The following is an 11,484-nucleotide window of genomic DNA, read 5'->3' on the forward strand; positions in this document are numbered from 1 at the left end:
GGATCGAACATTGTTTCGTTCTGCTGTGCATGGAGTCGCTATGAGTCGGTTCCGACTCGATGGCACCTGACAACAACAACAACAACAATGATTTGATGGTTAAGCTGTTCTGCTCACTATGGGTCTGGTGATTCGGACAAACTAGCCTCTCCAGAGAAGTAAGATTCTGTAAAGATTATAGCCATGGAAACTCTGTGGGCAGTTCTACCCTGTACTAGAAAGTCCCTTTGATTTAGCATTCACTCAATGGCAATGGGACTGTGATTACTGAGATAGACTTTATTGTCTCTGTAGTGATTTCTTGCCTGTCTCCTTTAGGAATAAGTCAAACCAATGCTTGAAAAATAGTAGTATGAAAGCTCCTGAGGGAATAGATTAGTTTAAGAGAATGTGCTAACTTCCTGAGGACATGGATGCAAGGAAAATTTAGTTGTACATATTGCACCACAGGAAGAAGTTTTTCTTTTTCTTTTTTTTTTTTTTGTAAGATTGGAAGAACTTGGTGAATTAATGATTTAATTGGTGAATTTTTTTGCCAATAATTAATTTCTACAGCAGACAAGAAGGGAAAAGAAGACTGTGACTAAAAGGTAGACCAAGTTTAAAGAGTGGTTTTGAATGGAAGTGTCTCTAAGTTAGTCTCTGCAATCACAGAATGAGTGATCATGAACAAGTTAATCTTCTTAGAGTTGGCCTCCTTCTCTGTAAAATGAACACACAAATAGCATCCACATTATAGGCAGTGGTGGCTTTAGACTTTTAACATAAGAATGGTTTATGGATTGCAACTTTATAGCAAATGGAGAAAATAATGAATTATTTTTTAAAAAACCACACAACTGGTTTCAGAGAAAGCACACTTAGAATTTGTTGTTAAGTGCCTTTGAATTGGTTCTGATTCTTTGTGACTCTGTATAGGGTATTGAAAGGAGTGGCTGGTGGGTTTGAGTTGCAGACCTTGCAGATCAGTGCTTACCCTACAGTGCCACACCTAGAAGTTAAGAGTCTTTCTATTTACTGTGGCATAAGGTGGGAGGAGTCGCCACTGCTAATAGGATTGTACTGATGAATAATGAGATCATAAGCATCAAGCTGTTAGTTCAGAGTAGCAGAGCAAACATTTGGTAAGTGATAGCTGTGATTATTAGCATTAATTACCATCTTACTCAGCATACTTTTCTTATCATTCTTATTGCTATATTAAAATTTGTTAATATATGTAAATGATATGTTCATAACATCAAATGAGTGCTTTTTCATTTTAATTTGACTTAAATTTATGTTCTAAATTTATGACTTAATTTAATATTCTATTTATAAATATATATGTAGACATTTTTAAAATATTTCACTTTCAGTGTCCTTTAGAAGGAAAGTTAAATTCATATAAAGTTTCTTTTGAGGTGACTAAAAAAAAGGTGTTGAGCCAACATAAAAATAAAATTAATAATGCTTTTAACAATAATTATAAATCACTTTTACAGTTTCTAATGCATGCATTACATAAACACTAAATTAACCAATATTGCATGCAAAAAAATCCATATGTTTATTGTAGGCATGAGGCCATATTGTATTACTTTTCATCTTCAATATGCCCACATGACCATAAATGATCATTTTGTAAATTTAATGTGCTGTTATTGCTAACATTTCTCATATACTCAATAATATAATCAGAACAGCTAGGCCAGCAATGCATTTCTTCTGGAAAATCATTGCAATAACATATAAGCACATGAGTGACGTAGTAAATAGGGTTACTAAAGTTATTGCTTAAAGTGCAAACCACAGGCAAAAAAAAAATCTAAAACTGGAAAAGGAATCTGAATATACAGGGACATAATCATCATCATCATTATAGCAATAATAATGAATCATTCTTTACATGGAAAGGCATATATGTTTTCTGTGATTTATACAGGCGGACTGAATTTAGGTAAAGCTATTATCTTGCAAGATTAAAAACATTATGGGTACTGAACTACGAAATGTGGTTCTCATGCAGAGAAGAATCAGAAGATTTTATCATAGTGAAACTTGCCCCCCTTGGAAATGCTCTATAAGACTTTCAAATGAGAGAAGAAGAAAAAAAAAAGACAAAAGCATGATAATTGTCAAGTACAATTATCAGCTATGTGTTTCCAGGGAGCTTATGACTTAGCACAAATTAAAGCAAAATGACACAGGATGGAATTATTTCTTTCTCTAGCCTTATATTCTGAGTTCAACCTCTGAAATCTCAGGTGCTTTATACCGGGACTGGTCAAATGTATATGTATTCACCACCTATTAAGAACACTATTTTCTTGAAATGTACTTCATTACCTTTGAAACTTGCATCCCTATTATTGATTTCTCCTATGTTTAATTTCCTCTACATTCTTACTTTCTCAAACAGTTTATCTGGTGCTATATCAATGAAAGAGTTCCCTGGCTGCTACAAATGGTTTGTGCACAGCAACTGAGCAAAAGGTTAACAGTTCAAACCTACCCAGACGTTTCTGGTGATCTGCTTCTGTAATGCCTATATCCAAGAAGACTCTGTCAAACATGGGGTTACCAAGAGTCCAAATGAGGTTAAGGATTCCTTTTGAAAAGCCCAGCCAATAATGATGATAGTAAGTGCTTATGTAGCGTAGCATTAGTCAGGCATACTCTTTTTTTTTTTTTATCAGATGCTTTATTTTGAGTTATGTGATAGTTTACATGGGAGAACATTAGCTTCACAATGATCCCATCATATATCGTTTCCTTGCCATGGTTACAATCCCCTCCATTCAGCATCCACCAACCACAGGGTATAACCCGCAAGCCTGCCCTCCGGTAGTCAGCACACTGGGCCTCTCTCTCTCTGGGTCCAAAGTCTCCAGCCACTCCATCTCTCCTCATCATTGTCTCTGCCTCCATCTCTGGCATCACTGCTTTCCTGGTTAGGGTTCCCTTCTCCGCTCTTCTGTTTTGATGGTCCCAGAGACCTCTGCCCCTAGACTGCAAAATTAATCCCTCCCCTCCCTTTGCTACAAAACGTCTACCTTTACATTTCCAGCCCTCACAATCAGTGCTGATAATAATTATTCACTATTGTATTGCAAGAGACCTATCCGTATCTCCTTTCTTCCGCCCCTCCTAGACAGATTGTATACTACTCAGTGGAGATTCTACCTTCCTTCATGCCCTCTGGATCTAGGTTCCCGCTTGAAAGCTTGTGAGCCAGTTACTTCTTGCCTCTTTAACCACCCCATTCTGGGTAGCCAGTGTCCAAGTTGCCCATCCCTGTCCTCTCCTTGTGTGGAGGGGGTGGGGGTGATTCTCGCTGTAAACATTTGTTCCCTCTTTTGAGCTACTGCTTCCATAGGTGTAGGTCAAGTTCATCAAATTGTATCAGATTATTCTTTTTTTCTTCTTCTTTCTTCTTCTGGTTGAGCTCTGATCATCCAACCATTGAAGCCAGGTCAGGTGGGTATTATCTGCAAGTGTGGGTGTTCTTATGCATGTACCCTCTCCTTATCAGCTGGATGCTTCACTGTCCACTCTAGTCCTCTGTGGCTATGTCACTGACTCTGGGCCCAAGAGTCCCCAGGTGTTGCCACACTGCTGGCCAGCCAGGTCTCCAGCCAGGTTCACAGGAGTCCATTGAACGTTGTGGGGCTTAGCTCACAGCTCCACTGCTGTCCTTCCTTCACTTCCCCCTAGCGGCGACGAATGTGGTCACCAATCAGAGCGTGTATTCCCATTGAGTCTTAGACTTGGAAGGGGGTTTACCCTGAGGGGAACTGACCACTTGCCTTGATGTCTCCTGGGCAAGCCACTTGTTTGTTCTTGTAGCAATCGGTTGATCTGCCTGTATTGTTTTATTTTTTCCTGTCTGTCTTTGTTTCAGGAAGTATCTTCTGTTCTGGCTGCTCCAGGCTGGAATGCTTGTCCTTTCAAGTGGAAATTTCCCCTCAGAAGATTCTGGATGCTGTTCAGGAATCCACCTATGGTCTTGTATAATACAGAGACTCTGCAGGAAGCCTCTTCACTGGGCAGATTGTAGCCTCATTTTAGGTATTCCAATCAGTCATAGGCAGAAGACAAACTTAAAAGCTTTCTATGGTGATATTTCTGGCTATTCCTTTCTCTCCCCCTCCAGTGTCTATTTTATAGTGGTATGCCAGGGAAACAAAGATTCAAAAGACAGCCAAGCATCTTAGCATTGTTTCCCCTCTTTTCCCCATTCCAACCATGTCTCAATCTCTGTATCCCATAGCCCTGTTGTTCCAGGGTTTTGCATATATCATTATTTGCCTCTATCCCACTTCAGCTTCACATTCATCCTATTATATTTCATTTCATTGCAATGATTACAATCCCCTCCATGCATCATCAAATAACCAAAGGATATGCCCCACAAGCCTGCCCCCGCTGGCTGTCAGCAAACAGCTCCTCTCTCTCCCTGAGACCTGTGTCCCTAGCCACTCCATCTGTCCACGCCAACATCTCTGTCTCCATGCCTGGCTTCACTGCCTCTCTGGGTAGAGTCACACTTTCTGCTCTTCTCGCTTGATGGTCCCAGGGACCTCTGCTCCTGGGCTGCAAAATAAATCTATCTCCTTCTTTTGCCCTAAATAAATAAATAAATCTGCCTCTACATTTCTGACACTCACAGTCCTGATGGCAGGTATTCACTGTTGTATCACAAGGGTCTTATTCCCATTTCCTTTTGTCAGCCCGGTCCCAAAAGATTGGAAATCATTCAGTGGAGTTTCTGCCTACCCCTGCCCCTTCTGGAACTAGGCTCCCCCTTAAAAGCCTGTAAGCCAGTCACTTCTTGCCTTTATAGCCCCCTCCCCTGCCATATTTTGGGCATGGGCAGTTTCCAACTCCCCTTAAGGTATTCCAATCAGTTAGAGGCTGAAGACAGGCTTACATGTTCTCTGTTGTGATGTTTCTGGCTATCCCCTCCCCCCAAGCGTCTATTTCACAACGGTAGGCAAGGGAAACCAAGATTCAAAAGACAGCCAAGCATCCTAACATTATTCACCTTTCATCCCCTTTCAGGCCATGCCTCTATCCCTGTATCCTGAAGCCCTGTTATTCCAAGGTTGTGCATATATCCTCATTTACCTCTGTCCCATCTAGCTGATGTGAACCTGCCCAACCATTCTTCTGTCCACCTTGTTCTTCTTTTTCCCTCCCCCTTCTTGTATATTGCTGCCCCCCTCCCCTCAGCACACAGGCTCTCCTATGTCTAGTCCCTACCCTGTGCTCTTTCTTCCCTCCTTCCCCACCTCTCATCCCATACATACCAGTGATCAGCACTTATATTTTTAGACCACCCCCCTTTTGGGTGGGTTCTTTTTCTTAGTCCTTTACAATAATGGTCTTATGCAGTATTTCTTCTTTTGTGACTGACTAATTTCACTCAGCATAATGTCCTCAGGGTTCATCCATATTATGCGATGGCTTGCAGCTTCCTTATTGTTCTTCAAGGTAGCATAATATTCCATTGTGTGCATGTACCACAGTTTGTTAATCCATTCTTCAATTGATGGGCATTTTGGTTGTCTCCATTTTTTTTGCTATTGTAAATAGTGCTGCTATGAACATTAGTGTACATGTATCTACTTGTGTTTTGGCTCGTATTTCTTGTGGGTAAATACCAAGTAGAGGAATTGCTGGGTCATAAGGTATTTCTATTTCCAACCTTCTGAGGAAGTTCCATATTGCTTTTCAGAGTGGTTGGACCATTTGCAATCCCACCAACAATGTAGGAGGGTCCCAGTCCTTCTACATCCTCGCCAGCATTTGTTGTCCTCTGCTTTTTTTTTTTAGCTTTGCTCTTATTGCTGGTGTTTTTGTTTTCATGTCTGATGGCTAGTGATAGTGCACATTTCTTCATGCGTTTGTTGGCTACTCAGATCTCCTCCTTGGTGAAGTGTCTGTTCATTTCCTGTGCCCATTTTTTTTTTTTTATTGGGTTATTTGTCTTTTTCTTGTAGATGTAGTTTCCTATATATTTTAGAAATGAGTCCCTTATCTGATGTGTCGATGCAAAAGATTTTTTCCTATTCCGAGGGTTCCCTTTTTACTCTTTTGGTGAAGTCTTTTGATGCACATAAGTTTTTACTTTTTAGTATGTCCCACTCATCTATTTTGTCTACTTTTGTTTGTGTAATTTTTTTAATGTTTGGTAGTCTGTATATGACCTGAATTAGTGCCGTCAAATTTGTCCCTATTTTTTCATTGTTGACCCTCATAATTTGTGATTCACATTTAGATCTTTAATCCATGCTGAGTTTGTTTTTGTATAGGACATGCGGTAAAGGTCTTGTTCATTCTTTTGCATATTGCTTTCCACTTCTGCTAGCACCATTTGTTAAAGAGACTATATCTTCCCCATGCAATAGGCCAGGTACTTTGTCGAAAATCATTTGGCTGTTCTGTTCCATCAATCAATGTATCTTTCATTGTACCAGTACCAGGCTGTTTTGACCACTGTGGCCATGTAGTAAATTTTGAAATCTGTCAGTGAGAGGCCTCCAACCTTGTTCTTCTTCTTAGCAGTGCTTTGTTTATCCTGGGTCTCTTTCCTTTCCATATGAAGTCAGCAATTGTCTTTTCCATCTCTTTGAAGAGTGTCATTGGAATCTGGATTGGGATTGCATTATGCACGCAATTTGCTTTGGGCTGTACTGACATTTTCATGGTGTTGAGTCTTCCTATCCAGGAATATGGAATGTCCTTCTACTTCTATAGGTCTCTTTTGGTTTCTTGTAGTAGTGTTTTGTAATTTTCTTTGTATAAATCCTTTGTGTTTCTGGTTATGTTTATTCCTAAATATTTCATCCTTTGGGTGGCTATTGTAAATGATATTGCTTGCCTAATGTCCTTTTCAGCACTATCATTGTTGCTATAGAGAAATCCAACTAATATTTGTATGTTGATTTATATCCTGCCTCTTTGCTGAATCTTCCAATGAGGTTTAGTAGTGTTTTTACTGAGTCTTTAGGGTTTTCTATGTACAGGATCATATTTTCTGCAAATAAAGAAAGGTTTACATCCTTTTTGCCAATTTGGATGCCTTTGATTTCTCTATCTTGCCCTATAGCTCTGGCTAAAACTTCCAGCACAATATTGAATAGGAATGGTGACAAATGGTATCCTTGTCTGGTTCCCGTTCGCAGAGGGAAGGCTTTCAGTTTCTCTCAATTGAGAGTGATGTATGCTGTTGGTTTTGTATATATGTTCTTGATTATGTTGAGAAATTTCCCTTCAAATCCTACTTTGTTGAATGTTTTTATCAGGGATGGATGTTGGATTTTGTCAAATGCGTTTTCTGCATCAATCAATATGATCATATGGTTCTTTTCCTTTTTCTTATTTATATGGTGAATTACGTTGATTGGTTTTCTAATGAATCCCTGATATGAATCCCACTTGGTCATGATGTATTATTTTTTTGATGTGCTGTTGGATTCTGTTGGCTAGGATTTTGTTGAGAATTTTTGCATATATGTTCATGAGGGATATTGGGCTACAGTTTTCTTTTTTAGTTATGTCCTTCCCTGGTTTTGGTATGAGGGTTATGCTTGCTTCATAAAAAGTATTAGGGACTTTTCCATCCTCTTCTATATTTTGGAACAATCTGAGTAGAATTGGTGACAATTCTTCCTTTAATGTTTGGTAGAACTCACCGTGAAGCCATCTGAGCCTGGACTTCTTTTGGTTGGGAGTTTTTTGATGACCTGATCAATTTCTTTTTTTGTTATGGGTTTGTTCAAGCTTTCTACTTCATTCTGAGTAAGTTTAGGTAGGTCATGTTTTTCTAGAAATGTATCCATCTCTTCTAGGTTTTTGAATTTTTTGGAGTACAACTCTTCATAGTATTCTAATATTTGATTGTTCTTGTAGTACTTTCCTGACTTCTTCCTTGTTTTCCTCCACCCTTTTTGGAGCATTTGAATTTGTTTCCATATCATTCTTCTGAATTCTTCCTCAGGCATATCCAAAACCTGCTCTTCCTCTTCTAGAAAGCCCTTTTCTGTCTCCAGTTTATTTGTCTCAGATACTTTCTTTTGTTTTGGACATGTTTTGATGTCATTTGTTGTTTTTATTAATCATTTCTGATAGTTATGTGTTAGTTTTTTTTAAAAAAAAAAAAAGCTTAATTGGATGTTTCTTGTTTGATATTAAGCTTACTAGGAGTCTCCTGCTGAATATGATCAGGAGATAGACTTCCCTTTTCACATGTAATACTTAGCAGTTGTTGGCGCTTGTCTTAGTGGTGGAATATAATGAGGTATGCATATAGCTTGGCTAGGAGCTCTGGTAGTGTAGTGGTTACGAATCGGGCTGCAAACCTTAAGGTCAGTGGTTCGAAACTACCAGCCGCTCTGCGGGAGAAAGATGAGGCTTTCTACTCCCGTAAAGATTTACACCCTTGGAAACCCTGTACAGGGTCGCTATGGGTCAGAACCGACTCAATGGCACTTAACAACAACAACAACATAGCTTGGCTATATGGCCATGATTGCTGTCTCTTCTTGGGTAATGTAGGGAGAAAAGGCTCCCTTCTCCAGGAAAGATGTGTGATCAAAAGGACCAAAAGCAGAAGTAATATAAATGCAGAGACAAATACCACCACTTTGGAACAGAAATGAAACTGTGGTTGACTGTCCCTAACTACACAGTCAGTGTGTGTGCAAGGTAGTGCCTTCCAACCTGAGGGGCTCCTATTCTGGCACTATATCTAACAGTGTTTCTCTGCTAGTCATAAGGTTTTCAGTGACTACATATTTGGAAGTAGTTCATCACTCCTTCTTCCTAGTCTGTCTTTGTCTGGATGCTCATCTGAAACCTGTCCACCATAGGTGACCCTGCTGGTATTTAAAATACCGATGGCAAAGCTTTCAGAATCACAGCAACTCATAAGCCACCACAGTACAACAAACTGACAGACAAGTGGGGGAAAGAAGAAACTAAGACTGCAAAATTACGAATATTAAGAAGAGATGATCAAAGAAAGAAATAATAATCAGCAATATTGAAGACTGCTTAAAATTGTTTATTTACTTAGAAAAATTTTTAATCTAAATGAAAGAAGATCCAATAGATATTTATGTTGGAAGTCATAAATATCCCTAAAAAATGAGAGAATTCTATAGGGATGTAAGAAAACTGGATAATTAATATATCCACTGCCATCATGTTGATTTCAACTCAGAGACACTACAGAACAGAACTGAACTACTGTTTAGGGTTCCAGATTCTGTGAATCTTTATGGGAGCAGACAGCTTCATCTTTTCCTGCAGTGTGGCTTGCAGATCTGAACCACATTTTTTTGTAATTAACAGTCTGATCTGTGGTGCTGTGGGCTAATGTGGCGGACTGCAAAGTCATCTGAACTGCAAGGTTGGTGGTTCAAGCTCACCAGCTGCTCCTTGGAAACCCTATACAAGGTCAGAATTGACTCTACTGCACTAAACAACAACAACCATGGATCCTTGATAATAAATATAGACAATTTAAAAAAAAGAGTTTAGCTATAAAAAGGAGGCAAAAGCATAAATAATATTAAGGAAGAAAATAATTAATTCTATCTTTATTGGCAGTGAAACTTTTAAAATTACCATTGATGGTGGTTATGTGCCTTGGAGTTGCTTCCGTCTCATAGTGACCCTGTACAGGGTTTCTGAGGGTGTAAATCTTTACCGGAGCAGAAAGCCTCAACTTTCTCCCATGGAACAGCTGGTAGTTTTGAACTGCTGACCTTTAGTTAGTAGGGATGTGTAGATGTTTTCCCTTTACATGAAGAAACTATTTAAATGGAAAGTATTGTTATTTAAATATACTGAGCCATTCTGTTACATATCAGTTATCCTCAAAGGTTATTACTCAGAAGAGCTGCCCAAAACTAGGATTGAAAATGTAATCTTTTGCAACACAATTCTTCAGGCAGCTATTATAAAAAGTAATTGGTTTGCCACTTGTGATGATACCTAAGGCAGAGTCGGGACTCAGCAAGAAAGAGTGCCATGATTGATTAGCCATGTCTACCATTAGATCAGAACCTGGGACTGATCCTGCCAAATATTTGCTGACACCAGCTTAGAAGCTTCACTTGGCAGTAAAACCTTCTTAAAGAATTGGCTAGTTGATAGTCAAGTCAGAATAAGTTTGATATAAATTCCCCTTATGCCTCAAATCCTGTTTATGTTCAATATGATATATATTTTAAATGCAGGTCCTATATTTTATTTTTATATTATGAGATTACCTCTTCATAGTTTGACAATATATTTGAGTATATCTGTCTGGGTTTATAATTATGTTTTTAAAAATTCTCTACATTTGCATAGTGGTTGAGATATTTCATAGACAGTTGTTCTATTAACATAAGTTTTCAATATTAGATGATAAATGTTTATTCATCAAATAAATATACTCCTTCTCAGAAAAACAGAGGATTTTTCAGCATGTTACATCTCTGCTCCAATGTTGTCACCACCTACAGAAATTTCTTCTTGCTATTCAGTTGAGATCTGCATGTGAATACAGACCTTGCCTGAATTGCAGACTATATCCACTTCATTGTAGATGTTACACAGGCATCTGCAATTGTGAGTTTTATTTATCCATAGATGAAGAATTATAGCAGCAGAAGAAAAGCATCAGAGGAATAAGCAGAGCATTAATTTCAAGATGAAGCATTCAACTTAAGTGTTAAATCTGAAAGGACTCTAACAGAAAGAAAAAGAAGAGATATATACAGAGATCCGATTATCTGGGCTGGAATTTTCCTTTACCTTGAAACAGCAGACCATATCCTAGGTTCATGTTCAGTTATTCCAAGCACACTACAGCTGGACTTCATTGTCAAAATGACTAATAATTAAGGCACAATGGAGGCTATTTATTTTCCAACCAGGTCTTTGAATCTTTATAGGAACAAACTTACTGTTCAGTCAGTCTTTTAGGTAGTTGTACTGTTGTTGTTGTTGAGTGGTGTTGAGTGGGTTCTGACTCATAGCAATCCTATGTACAATAAAAAACAAACATTGCTTGGCCTTGCACCATCCTCATAATTGTTGCTACACCTGAGCCCATTGTTGTTGCCATTGTGCCAATCCATCTCATTGGGGGTCTTCCTCTTCTTCGCTGACCCTCCACCTTACCAAGCACAATGTCCTTCTCCAGGGACTGACCCCTTCTGATAACCTGTCTGAAATATGAGAAACCAATTCTAAGGAGTAATCTGACTATGTGTCTTCCAGCACAGATTTGTTTATTATTCTTCTTCGGCAGTCCATGGTACTTTTTTTTTTTTTTATGTTTTATAGTGAATTATGTGATAGTTTACATGGGAGAATATTGGTTTTACATTCATTCTATCATATATCATCTCATTGCCATGGTTACAATCCCCTCCATGCAATCCTTCCCCGTGCCCCCAGGTCTTCAGCACATAGTCGCTCTCCCTCTCTGGATCTAAAGTCTCC

Source organism: Chrysochloris asiatica, unplaced genomic scaffold (genome assembly GCF_000296735.1).
Source record: "Chrysochloris asiatica unplaced genomic scaffold, ChrAsi1.0 scaffold00212, whole genome shotgun sequence".
Lineage (NCBI taxonomy): Eukaryota > Metazoa > Chordata > Mammalia > Afrosoricida > Chrysochloridae > Chrysochloris > Chrysochloris asiatica.